The 18,453-nt window shown below is 42.7% G+C and overlaps 1 protein-coding gene across 1 annotated transcript in view; it reads left to right on the top strand.

Moving 5' to 3' along the window:
* The first annotated feature begins 3,494 nt into the window (after positions 1-3,494).
* LOC137418616 (solute carrier family 45 member 4) overlaps positions 3,495-18,453 on the top strand; it is a 63,646-nt gene continuing 48,687 nt past the window's right edge. Inside the window, exons 1-2 of the mRNA XM_068104709.2 lie at positions 3,495-3,631; positions 14,706-14,770. The gene's annotated coding sequence lies outside the window, so the exon portion shown is untranslated. The remainder of the gene's footprint in view (positions 3,632-14,705; positions 14,771-18,453) is intronic.

Genomic DNA, 18,453 nt, shown 5'->3' with positions numbered 1-18,453 from the left:
AAATCCTAAATTTTCATCCAATTGACTTGAAATTTGAAGATGACTTGCATATCTGGTCAATGAATTCAACCACCAAGTATTTTTGAGGTCAACATAGAACAAAAGGTCAACATAGGCCAAATTTCGAAAATCCTCAATTTTCATCCAATTGACTTGAAATTTGAAGAGGACTTGCATATCTGGTCACTGAATTCAACCACCAAGTATTTTTGAGGTCAACATAGACCAAAAGGTCAACATAGGCCAAAATTCTAAAATCCTCAATTTTCATCCGATTGACTTGAAATTTGAAGAGGACTTGCATATCTGGTCACTGAATTCAACCACCAAGTATTTTTGAGGTCAGCATAGGGCAAAAGGTCAACATAGGCCACATTTCTAAAATCCTCAATTTTCATCCAATTGACTTGAAATTTGAAGAAGACTTGCACATTGAGTCACTAAATAGGGAAACAAACTATTTTTGAGGACAAAAGGTCAAACTCAAGGTCAACCTTCCAAAATTATCATTTTTATCTGAAAAATCGTCACTTTTCTTCCTTTTGACCCGAGCTTTGATCAAGATTGTCAATTTGAATCTTGATGAAATGGACAATTTGCTGTATCAATGGAAAAAATTTTATTGGGGGGTGGGGGGGGGCGGGAGGCGGATTTTGCAAGTATCGTGCTCGCATGACGTCTTCTTGTTACTTGCAAAATCGAAGATTTTTCAAGTATATTGGACAGTTGTGTCTGTCTGTCTGTTTGTTTGTCTGTTTGTTTGTCGTTTTGTCACCGGCCTGCAGGTCACAATTCTAAACCGATCGTCACGAAACTTCACCAAGTTGTATAGGTCGTCCCAATTGAGAAGCCTGTTGATTTTGAGGTCAAAGGTCAAAGGTCATTTGGAGGTCAAATTTCTAAAATCGCCATTTTAGATCCGATCGACTTGAAAATTGAATAGCATTTGTATATTGAGTCGCTAAATTGGGAAATGAAGTGTTTTTGCGGTCAAAATGTCAAAGGTCAAGTGAAGATCAAATTTTAAAAATCATCAATTTTCATCTGAAAAGCCATCAATTTTTAACCGATTGACTTGAAAATTGAACAGCGTCTGCATATCAAATTACTAAATTGGGAAACATACTCTTTTTGAGGTCAAAAGGTCAAAGGTCAACTGAAGGTCAAACTTCCAAACTCATCACTTTTCATCTGAAAAAAACCCGTCAATTTTCATCCCATTTACTTGAAAATAGAACAGCATTTGTGTTTTGCCTCAGAATTGGGAAACCAACTATTTTTGAGGTCAAAATGTCAAAGGTCAACTCAAGGTCAAACTTCTGAAATCATCATTTTTCATCTGAAAAATCGTTACTTTTCATCCTGTTGACCCAAGCTTTGATCAAGATCGTAAATTTTAATCTTCATGAAATGGACAATTTGCTGTATCAATGGAATTTTTTGTCTTGGGGAGGGGGGGGGGGGCTATTTTGCAAGTATCATGCTCCGCATGACGTCTTCTTGTTACTTGCAAAATCGAAGATTTTTCAAGTATATTGGTCGGTTCCGTTTGTGGTTCTGTCTGTTTGACTGTCTGTTTGTCTATCTGTCACCGGCCTACAGGTCACAATTCTAAACCGATCGTCACGAAACTTCACCACGTTGTATAAGTCGTCCCAATTGAGAAGCCTATTGATTTTTAGGTCAAAGGTCATCTGGAGGTCAAATTTCTAAAATAGCCATTTTAAATCCGATTGACTTGAAAATTGAATAGCATTTGTATATCAAGTCAGTAAATTGGGAAACATACTATTTTGAGGTCAAAAGGTCAAAGGTCAACTTAAAGTCAAATTTTAATAATCATCAATTTTCATCTAAAAAGTCATCAATTCTAAACCGATTGATTAAAAAATTGAGCAGCATTTGCATATCGATTAACTAAATTGGAAAACATACTATTTTTGAGGTCAAAAGGTCAAAGGTCAACTCAAGGTCAAATTTTAAAAATCATCAATTTTCATCTAAAAAGCCATCAATTCTCAACCGATTGACTTGAAAATTGAACAGCATTTGCATATCCAGTCACTAAATTCGGAAAGATACTATTTTAGGTCGAAAGGTCAAAGGTCAACTCACGGTCAAACTTCAAAAATCATCGTTTTTCGTCTGAAAAATCATCACTTTTCTTCCTATTGACCCGAGCTTGGATCAAGATTGTCAATTTTAATCTTGATGAAATGGACAATTTGCTGTATGAATGGAATTTTTTTAGGGGAGGGGGGGGGTGGCGGATTTTGCAAGTATCGTGCTCCGCATGACGTCTTCTTGTTTGTTTGTTTGTTTGTCTGTTTGTCACTGGCCTACAGGTCACAATTCTAAACCAATCGTCACTTCACCAAGTTGCATCGGTCCTCCCAATTGAGAAGCCTATTGATTTTGAGGTCAAAGGTCAAAGGTCATCTGGAGGTCAAATTTCTAAAATTGCCATTTTAAATCCGATTGACTTGAAAATTGAATAGCATTTGTGTATTGAGTCACTAAATTGTGAAAGTAACTATATTGAGGTCAAAAGGTCAAAGGTCAACTCAAGGTCAAATTTTAAAAATCATCCATTTTCATCTAAAAAGCCATCAATTCTCAACACATTGACTTGAAAATTGAACAGCATTTGCATATCGAGTCCCCAAATTGGGAAACATACTATTTTTAAAGGTCAAAAGGTCAAAAGTCAACTCAAGGTCAAACTTCCAAAATCATCACTTTTCAATCATCATCCAAAATCAATCAAGGTCAAACTTCCAAAATCATCACTTTTCATCTGAAAAAATGTCAATTTTCATCCGATTGACTTGAAGATTGAACAGCATTTGTGTATTGTCTCACTGAATTGGGAAACGAACTATTTTTTAGGTCAAGCTGTGAAAGGTCAACTCAAGGTCAAACTTCTAAAATCATTTTTCATCTGAAAAATCGTCACTTTTCATCCTATGGGCCCAAGCTTTGATCAAGATCATAAATTTTAATCTTCATGAAATGGACAATTTGCTGTATCAATGGAAAACTTATTTGGGGGGTGGGGTGGGGCGGATTTTGCAAATATCTTGCTCCGCATGACATCTTCTTGTTATTGTGTTAGTTTACCTCATGTTCTCGCCATATTCTCTTGAATCTGTTTAATTGCTTTATATGTTTTTGTTATGATCATTTTTTCTCTCCAAATTTTCGCTCGCATCCTTGTACTGTTAACCGGCCATGTTGTTGTTTTACGGAATAAAATCATTCATTCATTCATACTTCCCACATCCACTTTACTTCCTGGTGTAACCTGCAATTGCTGTTGTTTACCGAGTTTCTCTGCGTCCCTTTTAAAATTTACTTCAAATATTAAATGCAATGATTAATGTAAGATAATACTTAAAATATAAATATAAATATATATACTATATACATATATATTATATATGATATAAAAAGTAATAAATGAAGATTTTTTTTGGAGTTTCGGAGTAATCAGTAATTGCGTCACTTCCGTTTGGACTGGTGCTCCACTCCACTCCACTGGCGAAAGCGGGTTAAGGTTTACAGCGAGTGGTTGTTTTTGTTGGTTTTTTGCCTCCTTGTTCGATTCAGGACGTTTCCGGGAACCTTCACTGTGAGTTAAGATCTGCACTCTCAGCACAGATCGTTAAAGTGTGTCAATTGTTAAATCTGATCGTGTGTCGATTCATACTTTTATTCACCCTTATGCCTTATGGTAAATCATTGCTACCAGGAACTCGCTGAATTATTTTCGACGCTCGAGAGGTGACGTAATCCAGGTGTTTACATTTTTAAACGGCTACAACAGAATCTCTCTCAAGATCATTTATTTGTAAAGACGACATACCGACCCGCGAGATGTCACGAATTATCGTTCATTTATTTTTAATAGGCCTACCAAACATTAAAACGCACTCAACATCAGAAAAAGATTCTTTTGTTCTTAATTTTTTTACTTCTTCTTCTTCTCGACTTCGTCCTCCTCCTTATTCTCCTCCTTCTTCTTCTCCTCCTCCTCCTCCTCCTCCTCCTCCTCCTCCTCCTCCTCCTCCTCCTCCTCCTCCTCCTTCTTCTTCTTCTTCTTCTTTATAAGAGGTGAGGGCCAATGGTACCAAGCTCCAGCTCTGCCTTGACCACGATACTCCTCCACTTCCCTGTCCTCAGCCAACCGTCTCCACTCTCCAACCACCTCCACCTTACTGATATTCCTCTTTACACAATCTTCCCATCTGAACCGTGGTCTACCTCTTTTCCCCCTCCCTTGTTCCCTCAACCTATCCGCTCTCTTTGGCATTCTCTTTTCCCACATCCGCACCAAATGTCCAGCTCATCTCAGCCGGCATTTCACCAATCTCCCTATCAAGCTCATCTGCAAACCAATCTCCTCCCTCAGTTCATTCATTCTCCTTCTTGTAAGGTATCTCGACAAACTACGATCGATTGGAGCACACGTTTATTGACTCTGCCGATACAGGCCCGATTAACTGCAGCGCCATCCGAGCTGGGGCATCGGGATACAATGCGGTCACGGTGTAGGGATACAACGGTGAATATTTGCAGCTTCATACATGACATCCTCCCCTTTAAGTCCAAAATTACCAAGAGCAATACGTGCTAGATTTCCAGAATTGACATTTCAAAAGCAACATTTCCAAAACATGTGAAAATATGTGTGCAAACGATTATGAAAATAATGAAAATACGTGAAAATAGAACATATGTCAACGTGAAAAAAAACATCTTCAAAGATTCAACCGGTCGGGTGCTTCTCTCTCACGCATTGAGCGTCGCGGTGCACCAGTGGATACAGAGTCCGAGGTGATCCCTTTGGGTGGCGGTGTACCAGTGGATACAGAGTCCGAGGCGATTCCTTTTGTCTCCACGAAGGGTGTAGCGTTCGCAGAGGTTTTCGGGGCATCCGAGCCGGCTGGAGCGGCCACAACGATTCCGGCAGTGGCGGGTCCAACTGTTGTTTTGACTGTGACGATGCTGCAGGCTCTATCGACTCACAGTGACGGAAGGTTATGTGGTCCTGATGTTGACGAATTTCGCGGCCGTCCTGCAGGCGAATCACGCAGAACAGTGGACCTGGCTTCTCGATGATGTACCACGGTAGCCACGTCGCACCTGCACCAAAATTTTGGGCAGGCGCTGGATCTCCAATGTTGATACAGCGACTGTTGGACGTCTTATCGTGCACCAACTTTTGATTAAGCTGGCTCTAATAAACGTTTGATGATATGTCTGGTTTGAGATTGTCAAGTGTCGATCTCAACTCAAGTGTCGTTTCATCAATAACTCAGACGGAGCTGCACCGGTTATTGATTGTGGCGTGATGCGGTATTTGAACAGGACACGAGAAAGCTTTGTTTCCAGGGTTCCCTCCTGAAGTTTCTGCAATCCGGATTTGATGATTCCCATGGATCGTTCGGCCAAGCCATTTGAAGCCTGGTGATGTGGGCTTGACAAACTTATGTTTGATGCCGTTCCGACGTGTGAACTCGGCAAACTCGGAACTGGAAAAACACGAACCGTTATCACTCACGATCATCTTGGGCAGACCATGAATGGCGAAACAGCGTCTGAGTCTTTTGATGACAATGGCTGACGTAGTACCACGTGTCACATAGGCATCAATCCATTTTGTGTGCGCGTCCGTAATTATTAGAATCGTGCTGCCGTTAATAGGCCCGGTATAATCGAGATGTAGGCGGTGCCACGGTTCGCTGGGCCATTCCCAGGGATGCAGTGGCGCTTTCGCAGGTGTACTCCAGGTGCTCTGGCAGGGGTAACAATGTCGAACATGATGTTCGATATCAGCATCAAGTTTCGGCCACCACACATAGTTTCTAGCGAGTGACTTCATCTTCACAATCCCGGGGTGACAGTCATGGATTTTATCCATGACCCTGGAACGCAGATTTTCCGGGATCACGACACGCCATCCCCAGAGTAGGCAACCATTTTCCACGCTGAGTTCGTTTTTACGTGCTTTAAAAGCCGCAAAAGCTGGGTCACCCTCAGGTAGCAAATGCCATCTAAGCTGTACAGCCTGGACAGTTCTGGACAGAACGGGGTCTCGTCGAGTATGAGTGCGGATCTGGCCGGAATCGACAGCACAATCTTCCAGATGATCCATCAGTGCGATAATGGATCCTGGTGTAGGCGAATCATCAACGGATTCTGGAAGGGGTAACCGACTCATGGCATCTGCATTTGTGATAGACGAACCGGGCTTATAACATATGGTGTAGTCATAAGCAGCGAGAAACGGGGACCAGCGGATGAACCTGGGCGGTAGTGTGTCAGATGTCGCCTTAGTTGGACCAAACAGACTGATCAGCGGCTTGTGATCAGTGTGAATCGTGAAATGATGTCCAAGAAGGTACTGGCGAAATTTGCTGATGCCGAAAACGATTCCCAATCCTTCCTTGTCAAGTTGGGAATAGTTCTTCTCTGCCGGGGACAACGTTCTGGATGCAAATGCAACAGGTCTTTCAGTACCATCAGGCATCACGTGTGATAATACACTCCCCACTCCATACCGACAGGCATCGCATGTCAGCACAAGATCCTTCTCTGGATCAAAATGAACGAGAACATTGGGCGATTTGAGCAGATCCTTAGAGGTCTGGAATGCTGATTGTTCAGTAGACCCCCAGCTCCAGGAGACTCCTTTCCTCAAAAGCCGATAAAGGGCGCCCAAAACGTCGGTCACATTCGGGATGTAACGACCATAGAACTGAAGCAAACCAAGGTATGACTTCAATTCGGTCACGTCTCGTGGAGCAGTATTCGGACTTTCTCATCTGTCGGGTGTAGACCCTCGGCATCAATCGTATGACCCAGATACGTGACTGATGGCACCATAAACTTGCACTTGTCTCGACGCAAACGTAGGCCAGAGTCCGAAATCTTCTTCAGAACTCTATCCAGGTTTTGTAGATGTTCCGCGTCCGTACGACCAGTAACCAGAATATCATCCTGGTAACAAACGACGTTGCGTTCGGCAGCAAACAAACTGTCCATGACATGCTGATAAATTCCAGGTGCAGATTTCACTCCAAAACTGAGTCGGTGGTACCTGTTCAACCCACGATGCGTGTTGATGGTAAGATACTGTTTCGAAATCTCGTCCAAGCGGAGCTGTAAATAGGCGGATTTGAGATCGAGTTTCGTAAAAGTCTTGCCTCCCGTGAGACGAGCATAGAGGTCTTCGATCCTTGGGATTGGATATTTATCCAATGAAGAACACTTGTTCACGGTCATTTTATAATCTCCACATATGCGGATGGACTTGTCCGATTTTATGACCGTTACGATGGGCGCCACCCATTCGGCATACTGGATTTGCTCAATGATACCCAGATTTTCAAGATGATCCAGTTCCTTGTCAATCCGCTCACGCAGGGCGAAAGGGACTGGGCGAGCTCTGCAAAATATAGGATTGGCATCCCGGTCAACACTGAGTTTAGCCGTATGTCCTTTCAAGGTTCCAAGCTCATCCTTGAAGACATCCGGGTACGTATCCAGCACATTTTTGAGTGTGTATGCTGCGGTCGGAGAAACGTTGGCTGCCTGGAGTTGATGAATGCTTTTCCACTTCAGTCAAATTATGCTCAAACAGGTCCTGCCGAGTAAGGAAGGGCCCTTTCCAGACATGACGATCAGGGGTAGGTGAAACTCACGGTTATCGTAGCCCACCGTGACGTCACATGTACCGCAGGGAACAATCTTCTCACCTGTATAGGTGGAGAGTCCATAGGTAGTAGGTTTCCGATGGGGTCGGTCAGCATCACTCCACAGGTTTGTGAAAACAGCATGGCTGATGAGCGAGACGGCCGCACCAGTGTTGACCTCCATTTGCAATGGTCGATTGTTGACGACAACAGTGGCAAGAAGAGGGTCCCGCTTATGGTGAGAATCAATATGAAGCAAGTCATACGATTCTGAGTTGTCGGAAACAGAGCTCACCTGGTAAAACTCAGGTTCCTCTGAACCGATAAACTGATGAATCTTCTTGTCAGCAGCTTTCTCTTTTCCCGATTTGTGAGTGATGCAAGCTGGAGCAATATGGCCAGTTTTCGAACAGAAATGGCAGGTGGCATCTTTGAACCGACACGTCTCTGGAGGGTGCTTTCCGTTGCACCGAAAACATTTGTTGTGTGTTTGAGACTGCACTGGCTTCTGACGAGGAGACTTGTTCCAACGTTTTGGCTGAACATGATCCAACCGATTCAGAGCAGGGCTGGTACCACACGAGCGAGTGGCGCCGATGATTGCAGCGTTGCGTTCAGCACTTTCCATGGAAATGGCGGTGTCTCTGGCATTTTGGAACGTCAGTCTTCTCTCCGCAAGCAGGCGTCTACGAGTGCGGTCATCGGACATGCCAACCACTAGCAAATCATGGAGCATGTCATCAATCGTGTCCCCAAACTCACACAGATGTGACAGTTTTTTGAGGTGTGCAATGAAGTCTGCAATCGACTGACCTTGCTGCTGTCTGCACATGTAAAAATTAAACCGACACAGGATGACTGAAGGAGATGGATTACAATGTTCCTTCAAAGCGGCCTTGAGCTCTGCATACATGAGCTCCTGGATTGTCCGAGGCCGAATCAGGTTTTTAACGAGTGTGATCGTCTCACCCCCGCAAATGGACAGGAAGACGGCCTTCATCCGAGATGCCGTCACGATGCCGTTCGCCTCGAAGTAGAAAGACAACCGCTCAGAATATGTGTCAAAATCTCCCTCATGAGGGTCGAATTCATTGATATGGCCGAAAGAAGTCATGGTCTAGATGTTTATCCTCGTCGCCATGTAAGGTATCTCGACAAACTACGATCGATTGTAGCACACGTTTATTAACGCACAGGTTGTAAACCTGGTGCGTTATAGCGTTTGCCTGGGAATTTCGGGCGCTCAAAAGTGAAGCTAGTTTCTGTCACCCATTTCTGTCGCTCATTTCTGTCGCTCATTTCTGTCGCTCAGATGTGTAAACATGACGTCATCAAATCTATATTTATAGGATAGGTTATAGGAGATATATATGTTATAGGATAGGAATATAGGACCCAAATGACCCAGAGGACCCAAATGACCCAGAGGACCCAAATGACCCAGAGGACCCAAATGACCCAGAGGACCCAAATGACCCAGAGGACCAAAATGACCCAGAGGACCCAGAGGACCCAAATGACCCAGAGGACCCAAATGACCCAGAGGACCCAAATGACCCAGAGGACCCAAATGACCCAGAGGACCCAAATGACCCAGAGGACCCAAATGACCCAGAGGACCCAAATGACCCAGAGGACCCAAATGACCCAGAGGACCCAAATGACCCAGAGGACCCAAATGACCCAGAGGACCCAAATGACCCAGAGGACCCAAATGACCCAGAGGACCCAGAGGACCCAGAGGACCCAGAGGACCCAGAGGACCCAAATGACCCAGAGGACCCAAATGACCCAGAGGACCCAAATGACCCAGAGGACCCAAATGACCCAGAGGACCCAAATGACCCAAATGACCCAGAGGACCCAGAGGACCCAGAGGACCCAAATGACCCAGAGGACCCAAATGACCCAGAGGACCCAGAGGACCCAAATGACCCAGAGGACCCAAATGACCCAGAGGACCCAAATGACCCAGAGGACCCAAATGACCCAGAGGACCCAAATGACCCAGAGGACCCAAATGACCCAGAGGACCCAAATGACCCAGAGGACCCAAATGACCCAGAGGACCCAAATGACCCAGAGGACCCAGAGGACCCAGAGGACCCAGAGGACCCAAATGACCCAGAGGACCCAAATGACCCAGAGGACCCAAATGACCCAGAGGACCCAAATGACCCAGAGGACCCAAATGACCCAGAGGACCCAAATGACCCAGAGGACCCAAATGACCCAAATGACCCAGAGGACCCAAATGACCCAGAGGACCCAGAGGACCCAGAGGACCCAAATGACCCAGAGGACCCAGAGGCCCCAAATGACCCAGAGGACCCAGAGGACCCAGAGGACCCAGAGGACCCAGAGGACCCAAATGACCCAGAGGACCCAAATGACCCAGAGGACCCAAATGACCCAGAGGACCCAGAGGACCCAAATGACCCAAATGACCCAGAGGACCCAAATGACCCAGAGGACCCAAATGACCCAGAGGACCCAAATGACCCAGAGGACCCAAATGACCCAAATGACCCAAATGACCCAGAGGACCCAAATGACCCAGAGGACCCAAATGACCCAGAGGACCCAAATGACCCAGAGGACCCAAATGACCCAGAGGACCCAAATTCTATGTATGTTTCTATGATGATGTATGTTTTGGTGAAAGTACATAATGTGAATACTAGTAGCAATTTTACAAAAACCATGGCATAATTTCAAATCTTGACCCGAGATGATTAATTATGCTACATCATAATTTCCATGTGCCAACCTGGGCGGAATCCAAGTGGATTCACTTGACTTGTTGACTCTGCTGATACAGGCCCGTTTAACTGCAGTGCCATCCGAGCTGAGGCGTAGGGATACAATGCGGTCACGGTGTAGGGATACAACGGTGAATATTTGCAGCTTCATACATGACACTTCTATCCATCATCTTCACTCCCACAATCCTCCTGACTCAGTTGTTCTCTCAAACCTGCAGCTCTGTTGTTGTCTCTCTGTCAGTGCCACCGTCTCCAGACCATAAAGGTAGGCCGGGGTTACACACAACATCAGAATCTTTACTTTCAATCTCCTTGAAATCTTTCTGTCTGCGATTACTCACTCCTCCCTCCTCCACACATTCATACCTGATATTCATTCATTTCTCCACAGTACAACCCGCATCACCTCCATCTTATCCATGCTCATTTTCAGCCCATGCTTCTCAAATTCCTCCTTCCACTACCCCAGTACTTCTTGCATCTCCCATCTACTCTCCACCACAACAGCCAGATCGTCTGCATACAGCATCCTCCCCAGAATATCTTTCATGTTTACCATCCTGCTTACCAGACCCATCACCACGATGAACAGAGAGCGGAGAGTGCTTCCATGCCTCAAACCAATGTTCACATTGAACTCCGACATCTCAGGACCAACCAAAACTTTCCCTTCGTTCCCTTGTACATTTCTTCCACCAGCCTAACTTTTGCCTCTGACACTCCCATCCATTTCAGTGTCGCCATCGCCATCTTTCTCGGGCCAGTATCATAGGACTTCTCCAGATTCACAAATCCCAATGTCATTTCGCCTCGCACCCCCAACCTATTCTCCACCAGCTGTCTCAATGCGAACATCCAATCTGTCGTTCCCCTACCCTTTCTAAACCCCCGCTGCTCTTCTCCAATCTCCATCTGCACACTCTTCCTTATCCTCCCTTCCAGAACCCTCTCCAACACCTTCATGTACTTACTCGGATCTTGAATATCTCCCTTCACCTTCCATATCAGCACAATTAACTCTGTCCTCCACTCCTCGGGAAGTAAACCATCTCTAATACATACATTCAGCAACTTCTTCGCGTCCTCTTCGTTATATATATATATATATATATATATATATATATATATATATATATATATATACAGTGGGGAGAACAAGTATTTGATACACTGCCGATTTTGCAGGTTTTCCCACTTACAAAGCACTTAAAGGTCTGTAATTTTTATCATAGGTACACTTCAACTGTGGAAGACGGAATCTAAAACAAAAATCCTGAAAATCACATTGTATGATTTTTAAGTAATTAATTTGCATTTTATTGCATGAAATAAGTATTTGATCACCTACCAACCAGTAAGAATTCCGGCTCTCACAGACCTGTTAGTTTTTTCTTTAAGAAGCCCTCCCATTCTCCACTCATTACCTGTATTAACTGCACCTGTTTGAACTCGTTATCTGCATAAAAGACGTCTCCAGACCGTCTCCGACCACAAAGACCGACCGCAAAGCCGTCTCCAGACCTGTCCACACTCAATCAGACTCCAACCTCTCCACAATGGGCAAGACCAGAGAGCTGTCTAAGGACATCAGGGACAAATTTGTAGACTTGCACAAGGCTGGGATGGGCTACAGGACAATAGGCAAGCAGCTTGGTGAGAAGGCAACAACTGTTGGCGCAATTATTAGAAAATGGAAGAAGTTCAAGATGACAGTCAATCTCCCTCGGTCTGGGGCTCCATGCAAGATCTCACCTCGTGGAGCCTCAATGATCATGAGAAAGGTGAGGGATCAGCCCAGAACTACACGGCAGGACCTGGTCAATGACCTGAAGAGAGCTGGGACCACAGTATCAAAGAAAACCATAAGTAACACACTACGCCGTCATGGATTAAAATCCTGCAGCGCACGCAAGGTCCCTCTGCTCAAGCTAGCGCATGTCCAGGCCCGTCTGAAGTTTGCCAATGACCATCTGGATGATCCAGAGGAGGAATGGGAGAAGGTCATGTGGTCTGATGAGACCAAAATAGAGCTTTTTGGTTTAAACTCCACTCGCCGTGTTTGGAGGAAGAAGAAGGATGAGTACAACCCCAAGAACACCATCCCAACCGTGAAGCATGGAGGTGGAAACATCATTCTTTGGGGATGCTTTTCTGCAAAGGGGACAGGACGACTGCACCGTATTGAGGGGAGGATGGATGGGGCCATGTATCGCGAGATCTTGGCCAACAATCCCCTTCCCTCAATAAGAGCATTGAAGATGGGGCGTGGCTGGGTCTTCCAGCATGACAACGACCCGAAACACAGCCAGGGCAACTAAGGAGTGGCTCCGTACGAAGCATCTCAAGGTCCTGGAGTGGCCTAGCCAGTCTCCAGACCTGAACCCAATAGAAAATCTTTGGAGGGAGCTGAAAGTCTGTGTTGCGCAGCGACAGCCCCGAAACCTGAAGGATCTGGTGAAGATCTGTATGGAGGAGTGGGCCAAAATCCCTGCTGCAGTGTGTGCAAACCTGGTTAAGAACTACAGGAAACGTCTGATCTCTGTAATTGCAAACAAAGGTTTCTGTACCAAATATTAAGTTCTGTTTTTCTGATGTATCAAATACTTATTTCATGCAATAAAATGCAAATTAATTACTTAAAAATCATACAATGTGATTTTCAGGATTTTTGTTTTAGATTCCGTCTTCCACAGTTGAAGTGTACCTATGATAAAAATTACAGACCTTGACGTGCTTTGTAAGTGGGAAAACCTGCAAAATCGGCAGTGTATCAAATACTTGTTCTCCCCACTGTATATATATAGTTATATATATATATATAGTTATATATATATATATATAGTTATATATATATATATAGTTATATATATAGTTATATATAGTTATATATATATATATATATATATATATATATATATATATATATATATATATATATATATATATATATATATATATATATATATATATATATATAGTTATATATATATATAGTTTTATATATATATATATAGTTATATATATATATATATAGTTATATATATATATATATATATATAGTTATATATATATATATAGTTATATATATATATATAGTTATATATATATATATATAGTTATATATATATATATATATAGTTATATATATATATATAGTTATATATATATATAGTTATATATATATATAGTTATATATATATATAGTTATATATATATATATATATATATATATATATATATATATATATATATATATATATATATATATATCAATCAATCAATCAATCAATCAATCAATCAATCAATCAATCAATCTATCTATCTATCTATCTATCTATCTATCTATCTATCTATCTATCTATCTATCTATCTATCTATCTATCTATCTATCTATCTATCTATCTATCTATCTATCTATCTATCTATCATGTACTATATATATCTTTATAAAAATCACTATATAAAAATCACTATAAATACTATATAAAAATCAAAAACATAAATGCATCCATTAAAAAAACCTCAATCGGTATCTAGGATTTGAAAATTGTAATGTATATGACGGTAAACTGTAAAATAAAAAAAACTCAATCGGTATCTAGGATTTCAAAATTGTAATGTATATGATGGTAAACTGTGAAATAAAAACCACAATGAAAATTTCTGTTAAAAACCGTAGACGCATCCGTTTAAATTTTTTTAAATAAATAAGTAAAAATCTCAATTGATATCTAGCAGAAGGTCAGTGATGTTTGCCTATAATCATAAAGCTTCTATTTATTATGTACCTATGTACAAAGCACGATTTGTTATTGCTTACAAAACATTTTTAAACTCAAAATTTGATATTGGGTCATTCTTGGTCGAAGGATCTTTTTGTCATCTTCCAACTTTATTTTAGTGGAAAGTGTGTGGATTTGTGATTGAGCGCCATCGTCTTCGCTCTTGTATTACATTTATTACCTCGGGTTACTCGTTACTTGATTCATTCACAGTTATATTATAACAAAAGTGTCATTTAAAAAATTTATTTATCACAAGATATTAACTGAAAATATTTCAGAGGTATCATGGGTGTGCTTGGAATAAAGGTGCTTGTCATGTCTCTAGAGTTTCCAAAACAGGTATTTTGCCTAATTATAATATGTTAATGACCTGATGCAGTTGTTGTACCAAGTGAATTTATCACATTGTAGTTATGTTTGTTGTTTTGTCACACAACAAATATGTTTGTTGTGTGAAGGTTGAACTGAGGTGGTCACGGTGGTTGAACCAAGGTGCTCGAGAGGGTGCATTCCCCATGCATAGGTAAGCTGACATACTGTCGAGGGGATGTGTAAATTTGTTAATGTCCTCAGTGGCATATAAAGCATTTTGTTGCAATTCGGAGCCCTGAAAGTGCTGATTTTGTAAAATGAGCAATACCCACTTCCTCTAGGATGAAAAAAGAAAATAAATGTCATTACGCTTCTCTTTGTCATTACTTGACCCTCGGTACCTCCAGCACGTGTGCACAATTTGGTGGACTAGAGCCAAGGCATTTTTGATTCTCGGCAACGCACCAAGGTCCAGACATACACGCAGAGTGTTACAGAATTTTTTATATAACGTTTGAACCTTTGTCTTCATCTTCGTCATCAGTCCATTTTCAGTGCACTGCAGGATGAAGGCCTCCATCAACTCATGTAGTGGGGCTGACAGGATGGTCTAGAGGTAGCACTGGCGTCTAAGCTGTCGAGCCTGGGTTTGAATCCCATCCCAGCTATAAACTGTAATCATGGTGTTTCACAGGCAGGGTGATTCATCAATGTGTGGACTGTTCCTAGGTTGGACATTTAAAGCGGCCGTCCCATCTGCCAGTATTCGATGGTGGATGTGAAAGATCCCCCCACAACATCTCGATGGGATTTAGATCCGGGCATTGACTTGGCCATTCCAGAACCCTCCATTTCTTTCTTTTCAGCCATTCCTTGGTGGATTTACTGGTATGTTTAGGGTCATTGTCATGTTGCAAGGTCCACCTTCGGTTGAGCTTCAACTTTCCAACAGATGGCCTCACATTATCCTCAAGCACGCTCAGGTACAATGAAGAATTCATAGTGGATTATATGATGGTGAGCTGCCCAGGCCCCGATGCAGCAAAGCTGCCCCAAACCATAATATTTCCACCATCATGCTTTACAGTTGGTATCAGGTTCTTGTGGTCAAATGCTGTCTTTGGTTTTCGCCAAACATGTCTTCTGGTACTGTGGCCAAATAGCTCTACCTTTGACTCATCTGTCCAGAGCACATTGTTCCAGAAGTGCTGGTCTTTGCCTAGGTGTTCATTGGCAAATTTTAGTCTTGCCCTGATGTTCTTTCTGGACAGCAAAGGTTTCCTCCTGGCACACCTCCCATGTAGATTAAATTTGTGCAGCCTCTTTCTCATGGTAGACTCCTGCACTTTGACATCAACAGTGGCAAGAGCTACATGTAGGTACCGTGAGGACATTCCGGGGTTCTTCGAGACTTCTTTCAGCATATTGCGGTCTGCTCTCAGGCTGAACTTGCTGGGGTGGCCTGGCCTGAAGAAGTTGGCAGTTGTTTGGAATATTCTCCACTTGTAGATGATCTTCCGGGCAGTCGAATGATTTATTTCAAATTGTTTGGAGATCTTTTTAAATCCCTTCCCAGACTCGTAGGCATCTATAACCTTCTTTCTGAAGGCCCCAGAGAGCTCTTTTGATCTAGGCATGGTGACGCCACACACTTCAACAACAAAGAGCAAACCAAACTAAATGTCTGAGGTTTAAGTAAGGCAGCTTCCTCCAATATCCTCTCGAACAATGTTCTAATCATTTGCACCTGAGCTGGTGCACCTGATTCTAATTTTAGGTATCTGAAGTAGTGATAAATGTGGGGGTGTACTTACTTTTTCCACATGCGAAATTTGCATTTATGTTTATTTAAATTAGAAAATGGACCACAAAATGTAAATGTTTCATGATATTTGTTATGTTATATCACCTTCATCTGTCTGAAATGAAGATCAAATAGCTGTAGGTTGAAATATGTTGAAAAAGTCAAAACTTTACATGGGGTGTACTTACTTTTTCACATGACTGTATATCTATATATATATCTGTGCAGCGTCTCTCATGTCCTGTGTTGTTTGTCTTGTCTTGTGTTGTGTTGTCACTGAACTACTTTCTCAAACTTTTGTGAAATCGTACCAAACTTCTGGAATGCACATATCTCTCCCGTCGGTATGTCCTAAGGGTATTTTCTTTGAAAAAATTTCCTTTTTTTTTTTTTTTTGGAAAATATTTTTTTTTCAATTTCAATTGTTTATAAAATGTGATATCACGTATATTACAAATACATTTGTGCAAAATAATTGTTTGAATTATGATTGGTTTAAACCATGACAAAACGGCAACTCGGGTACAGTCATCGATATATATATACAGACTTGGCATTTAATATGGAATTTTTTTTTTTCTTGACATGGGTTTACTTTCTTAACTCAGTATATCAATCTGGTGAGTTTCTTTTCCACTTTGGTGATTTATTTGTTAAAAGAACCATGTCACTGATTGTCTGTTGCAGCAAGAAGTCAAAAACAGGATTATATCACAGGTGGCGTGGCAAAATGTACCGACAGGTGCATTTGATGATTGGCTTCACAGTCGGGTATACAAGGGTTGTTGCGTTCTGTATTCGTGGAAAACAACTGCTGCAGCTGCAGGTCTCCAAAAGTTGTTGCCGCTTCCTCTGGAGATGGTCCGTCAACTCGACAATGCTGTTTGTCATGGAGTGGTGGCTTTACGAAATTACGGCATGAAACAGCGTGCTATTGCTCGGCAGTATGGCATCACTCAAGGTCAGGTGTCAAAGATCCTGAAACGAAATGCTCAGAGGGGTGTCCCTACTCCAATACCGAGGACAGGACGTTCCCGCAGAACCACAAGGAGGGATGATCGCCAGCTGCACCGGTTAGTCCGCAATGGCCGTACCAAGTCAGCTAATCGGCTTAGGGCTGAGTGGCAGCAACTGACAAATGTGCCTGTATCCAGAAGGCTAGTCAACCAACGACTGGTTCAAGCAGGCTATCGTGCCAGGCGTCCCCTGAGAAAGCCAGGCCTGACCAGACAACTCCCCCAGCGCCGATTGCAGTGGGCCAGAGAGCACCGTCAATGGCAGCCAGGACACTGGAATCACGTGATCTTCAGTGGGCGAGTCTAGATTTCTGGTCTATCGTCAAGATGGCCGCATCCGAGTGCGCAGACAAGTGCATGAAGCCTACAACAAAGATTGTATAGTGCCAAGAGTCCAAGCTGGAGGTGGTGGGGTGACCGTTTGGGCTGCTTTTCATGCAGGGGGCAAAACTGACCTGGTTGTTCTGAATGGAAACCTGAACCAGTTCAAGTACAGGGCCATTCTGGAAGAAACATAGCTTCCATTTGCTCGTGCAGCCTTTCGAGGAAACTTTGTCTTCCAAGATGACAATGCACGGCCTCATCGTGCTCGCATGATCCAACACTTTCTTGCTGACCGTGGTGTAGAGCATATGGAGTGGCCTGCCATGTCCCCGGATATGAATCCGATAGAGAACTTGTGGGCAGAATTAACGCGTCAAATCGACCACTTGGACCAGCAGCCGACCTCTGTGCATGAATTGCAGCAGGCTATTGTCACTACATGGCAAGCGATTCCTGTCCAAACCTTGGAAAATCTCGTGAACAGCATGCCTCAACATGTACGTGCTCTCCTGAATGCTCGTGGGGGTTACACGAAGTACTGAACTGTAATTTTACTGTCCTTAATCCCAGTCGTAATTTAACTTTTGTTTTTGTTAAAAAAAATTTTGGCTAATGTGCAAAATAAAGAGATACTTCTGGAAAACGTACAGAAGTTTTACACAGTACTGTCCATGAATTGAGTTCGATATCAGTTTACATCACTTTCAAGGATCAATTTATTTGTTTCGAAATGTCAAATGTGGTTTTTGT

This window comes from Myxine glutinosa, chromosome 6 (assembly GCF_964187855.1).
Source record: "Myxine glutinosa chromosome 6, kmMyxGlut1.1, whole genome shotgun sequence".
In the NCBI taxonomy this organism is placed as follows: Eukaryota; Metazoa; Chordata; class Myxini; order Myxiniformes; family Myxinidae; genus Myxine; species Myxine glutinosa.
Note: the sequence above shows the minus strand (reverse complement) of the source record. Positions and strands in the feature narration are given on the sequence as shown.